The 15,907-nt window shown below is 42.6% G+C and overlaps 1 protein-coding gene across 7 annotated transcripts in view; it reads right to left on the bottom strand.

Moving 5' to 3' along the window:
• NRP1 (neuropilin 1) overlaps positions 1–15,907 on the bottom strand; it is a 140,459-nt gene that overhangs the window by 113,504 nt on the left and 11,048 nt on the right. The gene's annotated exons all lie outside the window — the stretch shown is intronic.

Below are 15,907 nucleotides of genomic sequence, written 5' to 3'. Positions count from 1 at the left end.
ATAAATGGGGGATTTAACCAAATCACATGAGGAAACAAGCATTTCCTGTGTAATACTTAGCTGTTCTTGGGAAATAACTAGATGAAATTTGGTTAACACATAAACAGAGGTCAAACACTTGAAAAGAACTGAAACACATTATAATAATTAGTTTAGGAGGTGACCCAAGACGTTTTCAGTAAAATACTTTGCATTTTTGGCCTCCATTCCCTCTTCTTTCACTGATTTGCTTTTCCTTATTTGAATGGAGTCCCTACCCCCAGAAGAACTGTATCATCACTGAAAAAAGTTGAGAAAGCTAGGAGAATGGGGAAGAAAACAAACACCGCATAAGAGACCTTGGCAACATCTTTTCCTTCTCTGGGTTCCCCGTCAGCCATCTCTGTCCTAACCCACAAGCCCCCAATTATTTTTATTTTATTTTTTACTGAAGTATAATTAATTTACAATGTTGTGTTAGTTTCAAGTGTACAGCAAGATGATTCATTTATACATATATACATGTATTCTTTTTCAGATTCTTTTCCATTATAGGTTATTACAAGATATTGAGTATAGTTCCCTGTGCTATACCATAGGTCTGTTTACCTATTTTATATAAAGTAGTGTGTATATGTTAATCCCACACTCCTAATTTATCTCCCCCCACCCCCAAAGGCCCCAAATTATTGCCTCACTGGTCCCTTTGCTCTTTAGCACCCAGGGCACCAGAAGGCTGGTACACAATGACTGTCCCTTAGCGGCCATCCCAGTGCCATTATCCAATGGAAACTTAGCTTTGAGATAAGCTGTGTCTTTCATTACGTGCTCTGGGGAACGAAATGAAACGACTCCATAAACCAACGGCCATGTGATTGGCATTCAGTCTGCTCATCTCCTTTTATTTGTGGACCCATTCAATCGAGGTCCGAATTTTTACAAAAATGCACGGCACCCCTCAAAGATGGCATCAGGCCACGGCTTGAAAGCTTCTGCAGGGAGAGAAGCTCACCACGTTATGAAATGGTCCGTCATCAGGGTAGAGAGAGAGTAGAAAACCATGTCTTGAGTCTAAGCAATGAAACCCCCAAAAGCAAAAGCATCCATACCACCCGACGACTTAAGGCAACGTAAACAGTTGAATCAGTTCTTTGTAACTGAAGAGTGATCTGCTATAGAACCATGCACACCATGACGGTGTGTCCTGCCAGGTCACAGATGAGCGCCTGTGACATTACAAAGGCCCAATCCACAGCACACAGGGACAGCAGCGGGAATCAATGGTTTGGGTGACCTCGCTGGTAATTCCCTTCTAAGATTTGCTGTCACATATTGAGGTGGATAACGACTATTCTAATGTGCTGAATTGCATTTGTATAAACATACGTAATGTACTAAGACCGTTTAAAAAATATGTGAAACTCTTAAGTTAAAATAACTCAAGATTAAACCTGGACATCCCTGAGAAATCATATTTTATGAGTTAGGAGGTTTGTTACGGTGTACTAGGATGATAATTTCTACCTATTGGTCCCTGTTCTACCCTTCGAGATGACACAGAATAAGTTCTAAACCCCCTGGAGGACTCACTGCAGAAGGGGGTGCAAGCATCCCAAAGCACCACATCACGAATGGGCACAACCTGCAACAAACCACAAAGAGGAGACACACCAGAGCTGAAAAGGAAGGGTGGACAGGTAAGGGAACCACTGTTCTGGGGACCAGGAGAACCAGGTTTGCACCAGGGACCCACTCACTGGGCAAGTCACTCACTGTTGAAACGCCTGTTTCTTCATCCATCCAACAGAAGGGTCAGAATGTAAATCTGGGGTCATCTTCCTGGCTAGCTGCCGAGCGGTAGATGTGTGTTTATCACTTTCTACACATTTTAAAAAATGTGTATTATGACTAGAAGCTTATGGTGGGAACACACTTTGGGGTCTTTTAGTAAAAAAGAGTTATTTCTAAACAAAATTTTAACTTATAGCTGTTATACATATATGGGGTTTGTGTGTGTATGTGTGTGTGTGTGCAGGAAAGTTATCGTTTACACTAATCTGCTAGGGTCAAATCCATTTTTTCCCCAGCTCTTGGTTACTTGCTTGGGCTGACTGGGCACACACTTCTATTACTGGCAGAGGGCTGTCTACATCAAGCTCACAGTGTTTCTCTAGCATAAATAAGAGAGACAGAAACAATGAGCATATAACCACCGCTGGACTCAGATGTGGTGTTTACGAAGGCAGCTGCTTTTGCATCCTTGGGGTCAGAAGGATGTGTGCGTGAGTGCGTGCATCTACGTAAGAGCCAACAGCCCTTGAAAGCAACATCCCTTCATCCTCATTGTGCCAGAAGGATTCTTCATTCAAAGCACCTTCACAAGAGAGGTAGACAACCAGGGAAACAACATGATAAAACATATTTTATCCCCCCGGTCAATTTACAAGCTTCTTTGACAGATAATTGCTAATGATCTCTGTCATAGTAGCATTACTTAGGCAGTTACACTTGGTGTATTTCCTTAGTGTTTTACACCTTTTTAAAGGTAGTCAGTGATGTCTTTTAGCTGCTCTACAAAGGGTCACCTAAGGAAAAGCAATTGTATGCTTAACATCTGGGAAAAATACTGCCTGTTGGGTAGGTTCCACGAGAACAAAGTTATTTCTCAGATTTTTCCCTTCCGGATTCAGCTTTGTTTTCCTAGGAATAGTGCAGTAACACTGGAATTAATGAGTGACGGAGCCCTTGATTGAATCAATATTGAGTGAAAGTCATTTGTATACATAGATGTGACTCTTTCCGTGGGAGTCAGAGTGAATTTCTCAAAAAAGTACCAAGAGAAGATGCAGGGCAGACACAGCTGCCTGACAGAGGCAGACAGAAGCCTAACTTTATAGACCTTTCCATACTCCACATATGTTGAAACAACAGGCTGATTCATAGTTTCCTTGCTTAGTTTCCAAGTTGCCTTGCAACAGAAGCAGATTGACTCCCTTCCCTGGTCTGTAACTGGGATTCACAATCCTACAAGCTCCAATCTTCAGAAAGGAAACACTGCAAAGCATGGCTCCCAATTTTTGATAGCCACAAATTCAGATGTTTTCACAGAAGAGCCAAATTTTCAATTAAGACAGGGGTTGGCAAACTATGGCCTGCAGACCAAATCTGACCAACCCCTGTTGGTCTGTCTTTATAAATAAAGTTTTACTGGAACACGGCCATGCCCATTCCTTTACCTATTGTCTACGGCTGCTTTCTCATTATAATGGAGGAGTTAAGTCATTGAAATTGAGATTGTTTTGCCAGAGAAGCCTAAAATATTTACTCCCTGGTCCTTTGCAGAAAGTGTGCCAATTCCTAATTTAAAATATCAATTTATGTCGTAAAGATATCAATTTCTTTAAAAACGTAGATGTAATTTTAAAGTAAACATCACCAATCTCCTTCATCCCTGAGAATAACCCTCTCAAGCAAGTTGGTAATTTGTATCAGGAGTCTTATTACTATCATTGTTCAGTTCAGGAACCATACATCTAGGAATCTCTTCTAAAGAAATTCTCAAAGATACATAAAGACGTGAATACAGATGTACAACTGAGCGTCGTTCACATCTGCCTGTAATTCTGAGTAACTGAAAACAATCTAAATATCCTAAGCAGTTTGGGTTAAAATTATTATTTTGCAAAGTCATGTGACATAAAAGATATGTTTTAAAAACTATTTAAGGACCTAACATAAAATGCTTAAAATGTAATTTTTAGAGAAAATGGTAGGGTAAAAGGTGTCTATAAGGAACCGTCTCAATCTTTTAAACATATGTATATTTCTAAATGCAAAAAAAAAAGGCTGAAAAAAGGCATATGAAAAATACAGACAGTGTTGTCTTTGAGTGCCAGGATTATGGGTGACTTATTTTCTTGTGTTTTTCAAATATTTATTTAAGGGAAAAATATGCAGCATGGCTCCCTCATACATATGCAAACTCAGTGTGTGTACATGTCTCCATAAAAGGCCTATTGTGCAAAACAGAAGACGAGGTTTGCCAAGCCACACAGAACATTTTTATTTAGAACTATAAAAATTGCATTTTTTTTAGAAAAGAGAATCTGCAAACCTTGAGTTTTACAAAGTGATTCTATGGAACACATACATTATACTTCATTTAAAACAGAGAAATTAATCCAAATATTGTCAATGGACTTACATAACAATTAGGTTTTGAAATTTATTTCTGATAACTCTGTGCTCAAGAAAAATAAACATGCATGCCTTTTTATTTAATTAACAAAAACGTTTGTCCCAAATAAAACTCTTCTCTGCCATTCTGTGGTTGGCCCATTTCCCAAAGAGGCCATTTCATCGTATGGATTAAAGATGGCAGATTGGTAAGCCTTGTGATACCACTTTTTCCTCAAGTCCATGGCAGGCACTGCAGTCCATTCTGCTACTTTTTTCTCGAATGCACTCCAAGTGGCAACTACTAATCAATCAGCGGTATCGCGATAGCAAACATATCTGCCACCCTCCACATGGTGACATAACAGGTTTGGCAAGTTAATTCTTATCGCCCTCCTTCTTTTAAGACTAAATGGGGGACTTCCCTGGTGGCGCAGTGGTTAAGAATCCGCCTGCCAATCAATGCAGGGGACACGGGTTCAATCCCTGGTCCGGGAAGATCCCACATGCCACAGTGCAACAAAGCCTATGCGCCACAGCTACTAAGCCTGCGCTCTAGAGCCTGTGAGCCACAACTACTGAGCCCGCGTGCCTCAACTACTGAAGCCACACTCCTAGAGCCCGTGCTCCACAACAAGAGAAGCCACCGCAATGAGAAGCCCACGCACCGCAAAGAAGAGTAGCCCCCGCTCACAGCAGCTAAAGAGAGCCCGCGTGCAGCAACAAAGACCCAACACAGCCAAAAATAAATAAATTAATTAATTAAAAATAAAAGACTAAATGGTCAAACCCTTTTTGATCAGCATTGAACCTGATCATCTTACTTCGAAAGCAATAGAATTTTGTGTGTATATTTCAACAGCATCTCAAAATGTCTGAAATGGGACCCACTGTCTCTTTTCTTTGACTATTGACATTACCGGTACTACTGTTTTTTCAGACCCGAGGATGGAGACATTTAATCATTGAAGTCCCAGTCTTCAACTCCACGCAAATCCTATCACTGGTCAAGTTCTGACCACGTCTCCTTGAGGATACCTCTTTCTTTCTATTTCCATTGCCATTACTTAACGTTCAGGGAGTGATGGGGACATTTTGGGGGAAGAGATGAAGATGCAATGGTAAGATGAAACATCAACCCATTTACTTAGTCACTAATTTTTTTTTTAATTAATTTATTTTTTTTGCGGCACGCGGGCCTCTCACCGCTGTGGCCTCTCCCGCCGCGGAGCACAGGCTCCGGACGCGCGGGCTCAGCGGCCACAGCTTACGGGCCCAGCCGCTCCACGGCATGTGGGATCCTCCCAGACCGGGGCACGAACCCGCGTCCCCTGCATCGGCAGGCGGACTCCCAACCACTGTGCCACCAGGGAAGCCCAGTCACTAATATTTTTATCAAAGAATTATTACTTTTATGCCCTGGCTAGGGATATGAGGTAGAAAAGATCTCATAAAGCTTCTTTCTTCCCTTTCTGTTGAATTTGTTCCACTTGAAGAGCCAGTAAAATGGCTGGTAGGGCTATAAACCAACTCCAAAAAGTCATAGCTGACTGTGTTCAGTCCCCACTGAGATTCCTGTATGTGAATCACCCAGAGGCCGTATCCCCAGCAGCCCTGCTGAGCTGGCTCTTGGCAACGTATACTTTGCAGCAACCCCAAACCATCCTGGGACGCTTTGGAAGCCACATGCTTGCTCTGCCACGTCTGGTGCTTCCTGAGGCCCGTCACTCAGGGCCTGCTGGAGGGTGAAACGGGGATGGACTGGGACCAATAATGTCAGGCAAAGAAGACATGACCTGAAGTTAGAAGAGCCAGTCAGTGCCAGGCGTGGAGAGTAGGCATCACCAGTCAAGTATTCGGGGCTGGAGATGAAGTGAATTTGGGGAACAAGAGCAGCCCAGCTGAGGGCTGAATCAAAGCAGGTCTGGAGCCCCAGCAGAGGGTTACAAGTCGAGAGCATCACAGCCAGGAACACACTCGATGCTCAGCCAACCGTTGCCTCGGCCAGACATTTTCTATATGCATCTTGTTTGGTGCAAGAGCCAGGTCCCCAGGGGGCCTGTCTTGGAATAGCAGGGGAAGCTAATGAGGATCTACCAGCTGGAAGGGCACAGAGGGCACAAAGGACACTCCTGCTGCAGCAGCTCTCCTTTGTCTTCCTGGAATGTAAGCACCACGAGGGCAGGGCATGATGCCCTAAACCCAAACAGTAATCGGCACATACTAGGTAGTCAGTAAATGCGTAGTGAATGAGTGAATGAATGAGGTAGCAGGCAACAGTTGAGCTATTAGAGGAGGAATTCTGGTGTCCAAATAAACAATGCTTTACAAAGTGCCTGCATGTATCCCAACTTTCAAGTTTGTGAGTTCTGAATTTATTACCACGTGTATTTTTTTTCTAAGTCTATGTCACGATGAATGTTTAACAGTGAACTCGTGTTCATCATCCATCTCAGGGCCTGTGCAATCAATACATAAACCAAACCCTCAGACAACACTGATAAGAAACATGAATAGTTTAAAATCTCAAGGTCAGGCCCAGGAAAACTGTAATGACAAAAATAATGGGGGTTGACAGTTCGAGTTCTTTTTTTAGGACGGTGTTTAGAAATACTAGACATTTTTCAATTAATGCTGGGAATTAGCTAAATAACTTTAGACGTTAGTCCACGATTGATCATTCGCTTTAACAAAAATATGGCTCAGGAGGACCAAACAGAGGAGAAAAGTACAATTAGTACGTTCATTCATTTCAGGTCCTGTTTACATTTGCATCTTGAACGACTTGGGCTTATTTTTTTAAACTAAGTTTCCTGCCTGTAATAGAATCATTAACATTCATCTTTATTGGTAACGCATCTGTGTTTAAATTCTTCAGAAGCACCTAGTCAGATGTGCTCAGGAAAGGACAAACATAGAAGGACAGCAGATTTTATCCACATCTCTGCCCCTGTTCAGCCTTTGGCAAGCTGCTTAGTCTCTGAACATTTGGGTGATTTCATTCTAAAATGGGTCTGGTACAAATAAAGGATGTCCCAAGGATGGGTGAATTAACCTGTGGTTATAAAGAGTTTTGAAATGATGATGTGCTATCAATGCCAAGTCAAATTATGAAATCACACCTTTGCAAAAAATGCTGTTGCGGGAATAAATGAATCTGAACATTGTATTTACAGTGTGATTTGCTTCTGAAATAGAATATTCATAATGGGGCTCAGCAGGGGACAGCGAAGCGCTGTCTTCTCTCCTGTTGACAGACCGCAATTTCAGAAAATGATTTTTTACAACGGCGTCTGAGTAAGCGCCTTAACTCAAGGCTGTTTTACAAACAGATACGTAGCTTACACGGCCACGGAGACATAAAGAGTGAGGTGGGATTCATGAACAAAATCGCTGTTGTCATTCCTTTGTACTTTTGCCAATGTAATCTCTGTTCTTTACCATCTAATTTTAACAAGCTATGTTGAACAAAAAGATAAGGTAAAAGCTACTTCTGTGTTAGTGATCAAACCCGAGTTTAGGTTAATAGTCAGGTTATCAACTGCAGTTAAATTACCCTTCGAACTGGGCCTGTGGCTCATCTAGTTTCAAGAACAAACAACTCATTCCCACAGAGAATTTCCGTAGCCTGCAAATGTTACATTCGGCAACAGCAGAACAATAAATGAGTATTTCTGAGGCCACATGCCTAGTTCTTTTAAATAAATGATTCGCTAAAACAGGGCTGTTCGTGGGTAAGATTAAGGTCTAGGTGAAAACGTGAACGATTCCTTGGAATAAATGCGGCCAAAATAGAGTTTAAAATGCCTGACACAATTGGGGGGTAGAAAACGGACATGAAATCTGTGTCTTGGAGACAAAAAAGCAGCAGGCAGAGGCTGTGTTGCAAAAGGCAGGGAGGGTCTGGGCTGAGCTGGGGTAGCTTGGAGAGAGAAGTGGGAGGGATGAGGGGTCTTGTTAAAAACCAAAGAAAGGAACGGGAATCAGGGCCAGGCTGAACGGGCAGAAAAGGCATGTTTGGAATTTGCTCTTGTGGCACCAGGGTTCCCCTGCACAAGCCGAGTCCTGCTACGTTAGAGGCAAAAGGGGCTCATTGCGCAGGACCCATCCCTCCCACCTTACAGACGAGGAAATGCAGGTGCAGAAAGATGAAACACGCGAGCCCACAGCTATTTGGAGGCTGTCACTTCTAGAACTCAGGACCACGCTGGGCTCCTAGAGGCATCACACTGACCACTAAGCCAGTCTCCGGAGGGAACTGTGAACGTGAAAACACAGGACGGACCCAAAGGAGAACAAGTTGAGGGCATGATCAGCTGGCCCTCTGCCTCGGCCCCAGCTCACCTTTCCCCCGCAGGGAAATGGAAGAGCTTATCATACGAGTCGTTCTGTTCTCTGGATGCAGACAAACCTGAGATGGGAGAGTGAAGGGCTTTCCTGACCAGAGATGTCACACAAACATCCAGAAATACCCCAGAGAACTCGTGTAAGGTACTGGCGTCGGGGAGGCAGCAGGAATGTGGAAACTAGCCATGGTGGCTGAGGTGCTTGCTGTTGTGGACATGGCCATGCACCTGCTACTTCTTTGTCCCTCCCTCTTGGGTTGACACTTGCCTATTGTGACACACAGCTTTAAGAAATGCTTAGCAAACACTGTTATGGTGAGAAAGGTGAGAGCCGGGGGGAGCAACTGAAACCCCTCACTATCCACGTCAGCAAACGCCTTGGGCTGACTCGGTCTGTCTGCTCTCCAGGACAGCATCTTGACATGGCTGCTCTAGGACACAGGGCTTGGTTTTTACCTGGTGACGTGGACAAACATATTTACAACACTCAGCACAGGATGCATCCCGTGTTGCTCTTTCTAAGGGGGAGGTTCACGTTCTACATCTTCCCCAGCAAGCCTGCTGTGAAGTTAACATGTGCATTTATTGGGGTTGCCAGCTGGAATGGAAGAAGGCTCTAAATTATTTGTGTGAAATTTAGGTAAAGGTGGTTTGGATGTGAGCCCAGATAGTAATATACAATAGACAAAGTTTACAGAGTTGTGATACAAAGTCCCAAGAGTTTGGGGATGTCAGAACATGCTCAGCAACCTGGACTGTTGCTACAAGGTTAATACATTTGATGCCTCTAACCCCAAAACAGATTGTGGAGATGACTGTGAAACAGAAAGAAGAGATTTCTGTCAAGCAGTATCTCTGCATCTTTTTTGAGATTTAGCTAAAGCTACTCACATGTAGAAATTCTAGGCTTTCCAAAGTAGAGGTTTTTAGAGGAAACATGTAAGTTTGACTCCACTACCCAGGAAAATGAAGGGTTTACCTTATAAATGAGAAGTGTAAGTGTGCATGTTCGTAGTCTAATTAAGTTAGAGCTTTTCCCGGGCAGCTGACTCGGTTCTTTGGCGCTAGATGAACACGCTGAGAAGGATGTCAGTCAGCCAATTCAATTCGGCAAATATTAATTGAGCAGCTGCTACAGGCAAAGCACTGTGGGAGGCTCTGCAGGGCTGGGAAACACTCTCAGCCCCTGCTCTGGAGCATCTTCCAAACTAGCTGGGTGAACAGTAGTAGAATATTAATGATTATGACCAGACACAGAATACTAGAAGGAACATGAGTGATGCATAAACATAGTTCTTGGGGGTGTGTCTGAGGACAGAGAAAGAGACCACGTTTAATCAGAAATGGCTTTCAGAAGGAAGCATCGCTGCGGGTAGGGCCGGATGATGGGCCACACGTTGACAGGGAGACGCAGGTCTGTGTAAGGCACTGACCCCTCGTCCGTCTGGGAAGGAAACAGTCCGTGAAGAGGCATGGGATAGGAAAGCAGGAGTGACGATGAAGAACTCCAAGGCGGCCACTTTGGCTGAATATAAGAGAGCCACAGGAGAAAGGCCAGAGAGGCAGGTGGGAGCGACATGGTTTCATTTCTAGTTGAACTCGTAATTCAAGGCTGAGAAACACAGATAAAGTAAGGGGGGAACGGGGAACTCTCCATGTTTCTAAGTGGCGGGGGGCGGGGGGAGAAGGAGGAAAGCCCCATTCCTGAGGCTAATGTGTCAGCACAGGGATTGGTTAACAAGTGCTGGAATTTGAGTGCTAACAAGAGAAACATAACAGAAAAGATAGATGCGATGGATATTGTAGTGACATGATTTAGAGGCTTTAAACTGACGTGCAGGACAAATAGGAATCAAGAGATGCCCCAGAGTCTCAAGGGTTCTGGACCGTGTTGTGCAAGGTTAAAGAAATTCAGGCCGAGGAAAGGCCAGTGGTTTGGGGCATGAGAATAGTCACTGGAATCTAACATAACATCTGCGCAAACAATTCAGTCAACTGGAGGGGAGAGGACTTAGGCTGAGAAGGGTTAAGGGAGAAAGTGGAGTTCTGGGGTGTAGACACCACGTTCAAAGCCCTTGGCAGTCATAGGAAAGGGAGAGAGAGGTGAGAGATTAGTCTGAAGAGTAACAGGTCCAAGGAGGGTTTCTTTTACTCACGAGTGGAAAGTCCTACAGAATCTGTTGGACCGGGGAGGCCCATGAGGTCCCACAAGAAAGAAAGAAAAGCCCTTCTGAGGGACCCGCAGCCATACACCGCTGTGGTCATTTCAAAGGAAAACAGTGCTGGGGGAACTCTGAGAGGCTGCAGACATCATTTTCATCACATACGACCATTCCTGAGGGTGAGGTGACGAGAAGAGTCTAAAATAGTAATCTTCTCAGCCACTATCCTAAGAGCCTTCCTGCGGACGTGCTTTTCTTCGAGGCCACCGAGAATCACCCCCTCCGCCCGGCCCCACTATTGGGAAATCTGTCCTAACCAGAAATGGGGGGAAGGAGATGGCAAGGTGAAAGGGGCTGAGGCTGCTAGGAACTGAGGGAAAGCGGGGAGGATGGAAGGGACCATCAGTTTTAAAACATGGATTTTCCCAGCTGCTTTTCGCTATGAATTTATAATACAAAATCCATGTAGTTTCCTCTCTCTTGGACACAACTATAATGGCACTATTTGGTTTCACTGATTGGGAAGAACGGACATCCCTGTTGTAATAACCACCATGACACTGGCTCCTGCCTTAAAGGATGGGTTGGTTTCCCATTGGATTGTACTGAATATATTTATAAGTCCGAAGGCACACCTTGGCAAATAATGGCTCTTTAAAGGCCATTAATGCTATTATCAAGTTTGTGACACTGAGATAGCATCTTCCTTGAATTTTCGAGAAACTCCACCCATCCAGATTTTTATTTTTTATTTAAAAAACTTTTTTTGGAGTATAGTTGATTTTAAATGTTGTGTCAGTTTCTGCTGTACAGCAACGTGAATCAGTTATACATGTACACATACCTACTCTTTTAAAAATTCTTTTCCAATATAGGTCATTACAGAGTATTGAGAAGAGTTCCCTGTGCTATACATTAGGTCCTTATTAGTTATCTATTTTATATACAGTAGTGTAGATTTTTAGAAGACTGCAATTATGACACACTTAACCGGCCAATTTATTATAAGAACATTCAGAAATTCTTGCTGGCTGAATACACGCTGAGCATGAGATATCATCTCTATTGTGGTGTGTGCCATGCTCTTGAAATATTTATGTGTCTCCTCCCAAGGATGCAGACTTCATTGTTTACAGTCTGAACTTATTTTAAGGAAGAAAACCTGCGGATGCAGTTCCTGTTAGAGTAATACCTAGGCTTTATTTAACATATTTATCTTGTATTCCTAAGATATTTCCACCTACATTATCTCATCCACGTTGTGTTATTAAGATTGGGAGAGAAAGGAAAGCATTTTGTTTTCTTCAGAAAGAGAAGGAAAAAGATTAACTGAAGCTGTGTCTAGGTAGACACAGACCTTGATGTCGTTCAGTCTTCCTCAGCCATGCTGTTAACACTGTCAAACCACAGTATTAATGGTGGCATAACCAAGCCATTCATAGATTGCAACCCTGCCCATATGACCTGTGTCCTGTCTCATAGATGGGAATGCACGGCAGAGGGGCAATTATAACCCACGTCCCTAATTCTCATCAGAACACTTTTTCACAGGGAGCTGCTAACATGATCCCCTGACAATCAGAAATCCCCAGTTCGTGTTAATGAGCTAACACACACATCAGGCACGATGCTAGCACAGCTACAGAGGGAAATGAGGATGTGCCTTGAAGGACTGAACCAGTGTAGCCCAACGGTTACTCAGTAGGGGCCTCAGCCAGGGACAAAGAAATTGGCACTGGAATAAAAGGTAAGGAAAATGCAAATTTTTTTCCTTGGAAAAAAAAAAAAGGAAGCTTCTAATCAGTGCTAACTCCCCCCACCCCCCTGCCCCTTCCCTCAGCTTAATGTCAACAACCTTCGATGAAAAATCAAGTTATGGGCTACCCCTTGTAGGTGCTACTACACCTAAAAAACAACATAATCCTGAATCAGACCAAGTCAACCCAGTGCCACCAACTTTGTGGGGATCCGTGTCCTTCATTGCCTTTGAGTCAAGAGTGTGTTCTTTCTTCTTTAAATTTGGAAATTTAGTGCTTTCTAATTTTGTAAAGCTATCTAGCCAGGAGTAAGATTTTGACCACATCTTAACTTTTTCCGTGCCATTTCAGTGACCAAGGGTATCTTACACAGTAGCAGGCCTGCTCACAGCATCTGGTGGTTACAGAGTCAGATGAGGACTTGAAATCGTGACTACACTGACTGGCCTTTGCCTCCTCTGGCTGTTCTAAAGAAATGTAAGAACTCGAATGGGGAGACATTCAGCATCCTCTTTCAGACGGGACTTGGCTGTGCTCTCCGTGACATGCCAATCTATCACAGAAGCAACAAGCCATCACCTCCAACCTGTCCGGCTGCTTGTACAAGTGTCTGAACAGATAGAAACAAAATACTCTGGAGCATTGGTTTCTTCTCAAAAAACACTCTTCTGTTTCTCATAGGGACCCAGTGCCTTGAGCAAACATTCTCTCTTTAACCCTTACAGAGTCACTGTGGCCAACACAAGTATCGAAATCTTACAAATAGGGGAGCTGTGGGAAAGCAAAACTTTCCTGCTATTTGCCTGAAATTAAGTGAAGGAGGGGTGATTGGAAGAGAACCCAGTCTTCTTACTCCTGGGCTTGTGGGGATCTGGTATACAGCTGGTACAGCTGGTATCTCATATGTCCCTTGAACTAACTGTATAAATGGAAACTTTGTGCTGCCTGGTTACCAGGCCTTCAAATAAATATTGTATTTATGTGTGTTTTGTGTTTTCAAACTCCATCAACCGAAGGAACCAGAATTCAGATACACCCCCTGCCGCATCCACCGCAAATTTCTTTGCTAAGACAAGTCTTGACTCAGTGGAAAATCATCAATTTGTTGGAAGTTTCTGTGCACAAGGCTTCACTTAATCCAAACTAAGAGTTTAAAATTTAAGTCCTTCCTCAGAATCAGCTGGTTTGTATTTAAATTTTTGTGTGTTTCATAGAAGAAAATGGTTGCTGAATAAAAAGTAGTCTAGTAATATTTCATTCGAATTTTCACATTCAAAAAGTACATCCCAAGCCCCTTCAATCACAAAGATGGAAAGATATTTGGTGCAGCAGCTGAGCATTTGGGGTCAGTTAATTTCACTTTTCTAAGCCTCAGTGCTATCATCTGCAAAATAGGATGATAAAAAGATTGAGTGAAATGAAGTCCGATGAAGCACAGAGTGTTTAGTGAGCACATGGCAGCCACAGAGGACTAAGCAGCAAGAACCAGCCACGACGACTCCTTTCTACCAATGTTATGTGGCAGCCTGGATGGGAGGGGAGTTTGGGGGAGAATGGATACATGTATATGTATGGCTGAGTCGCTTTGCTGTGCACCTGAAACTATCACAACATTGTTAATCGGCTATACTCCAATATCAAATAAAAAGTTTAAAAAATTAAAATAAAAAAGTTTAAAAATTAATAAATAAATAAATATTCTATTGATGATTTAAATTAAAGGAGAAAAAACACGCTGACCTAATAAATAAGACATAAGATATGTACAATACAGACCTGGGCTTGATGAGGAGAAAAACTACGTTACAAGCAATTGAATGGACAGAAGCCAAAAGATTTTTTTTTTTCCTCTCCGTGCTTCTGCAGCATTTAGTAGAATTCTGAATGCAAGCAGTTCACCTTCTGTGCTATCTGTGAAGACTAAATGACTTCAGCCATAAGCCATCATAATGTGTTTGGTGTGCTTCACAGCCAATCTGAGGGTTGTCCCGACCTTGTGTCATCCTAACTGACCTGGATACTGGACACAGTTCAATCAACCAGAGAAGAGCAGGAAATATCTTCTTCGGAGGTGCTATGTTCTGCCAGGTCACTGACTCCTACAGTCAGGATTGATTACAAACACCCAATTAAGAGGCATTTGGAACCTGATCTGAACACTAATCTTGTCTCTTGTTTTTCTTCGGGCTTAACGATCAGCCTTGATGAATACTACAACGACCATTAGTTAAGTCTATTTTATAGTCTCCCTCACAAGCACACACACGCACATGTGTGTTTGTGTATGTGCTTCTCCGAAGGATGTCAGCACGCATACAAGTATCACGTTTTACGCTGGACGGAAAGGAGCTGATAATACGCATGCCGGCTGCAGGCATATGTCTCCCTTGGATCAATTTTGAAGGGCCGCCTCCCCAAAATGAAATCTGGTTGGAAATGCCATGCACATGTTGATTCAATTGGATAAGATTTCAACTAATCTTCTCATAAAGGTTGCTTCTTTCAAATTACGGAAATGCCCAACACACAACAACCTTGTAATACTCAAAATTCATTATGATCCAATGTGATTGCTTATAGGAAGAAATAATAAAGGAAATTAATTTTATTAAACACATGGAGTTCTTTTCAAATTAAATCAGTGCTAATGCGGAAAGAAATCAAAAGGAAGAAAGTAGATGATTATCTGCTTGAGCAGCAACAAAGGATGCTGCAGGTGGTAGCAACCACACTGACATCCGCTGTTCTGAGAAGAGTTCATTTTTACCCATTCAGTAGTTTTTTAATTGAATTTAGCTTGGTGGTGGTGCCTCTCACGTTGCCCATGTTGGGAAGTTACTTGAGATCAAAATCAGCAATGAAAAGATGAGGAAAAATAAAGCAAAGGAAGATCGTTCTGAATTTGCCTGGCATAAAAAGCAGGCTCTTGGACCAAAAACTTTGTGTTTATTTTAACATAACTGTAGTATAAGCAAGAAATATATTTCTATAGTAGTCAACGAAAAACAATTAGAAAAAATGCTTCAGTAAGACTGTTTTTGGATTAGAACATTTTTTTCTATCCCCATTCCAAAGAGTTTGGTGATCTTCAAAGGATAGTACATCCAGACTTCAAGACTATAGATGAGTTTTGTCTGCTTTTGAAATTTATAAAAATGGAATCACAGAAGTCAGGATGGTAGCTGCCCTTGAGGCCAAAGGTCAGAGACTTAAAGTGGACAGGAGGTGGCCTCTTCCTAGGAAGCTGGAAACGTTTGCTCTGGTTCGGTGATATGGGTGTGCTCACTTTGTAAAATTGTATCAAATGTTACACTTACTTTGTATATTTTTCTAGATATAGATTATAATTTAATATACTTTTATATTTAGTATAGAAAAAAGAGAATTACTTTGGCAAAAAACACCCACTGTTTTCCATAAAACAAAGTCCTTGTTTGCTTTGGTCTAAGTGATGCTCTAAAACCCAAGTCTAGGACTAGCGGTACGC

Source organism: Lagenorhynchus albirostris, chromosome 1 (genome assembly GCF_949774975.1).
Source record: "Lagenorhynchus albirostris chromosome 1, mLagAlb1.1, whole genome shotgun sequence".
NCBI lineage: Eukaryota > Metazoa > Chordata > Mammalia > Artiodactyla > Delphinidae > Lagenorhynchus > Lagenorhynchus albirostris.
Note: the sequence above shows the minus strand (reverse complement) of the source record. Positions and strands in the feature narration are given on the sequence as shown.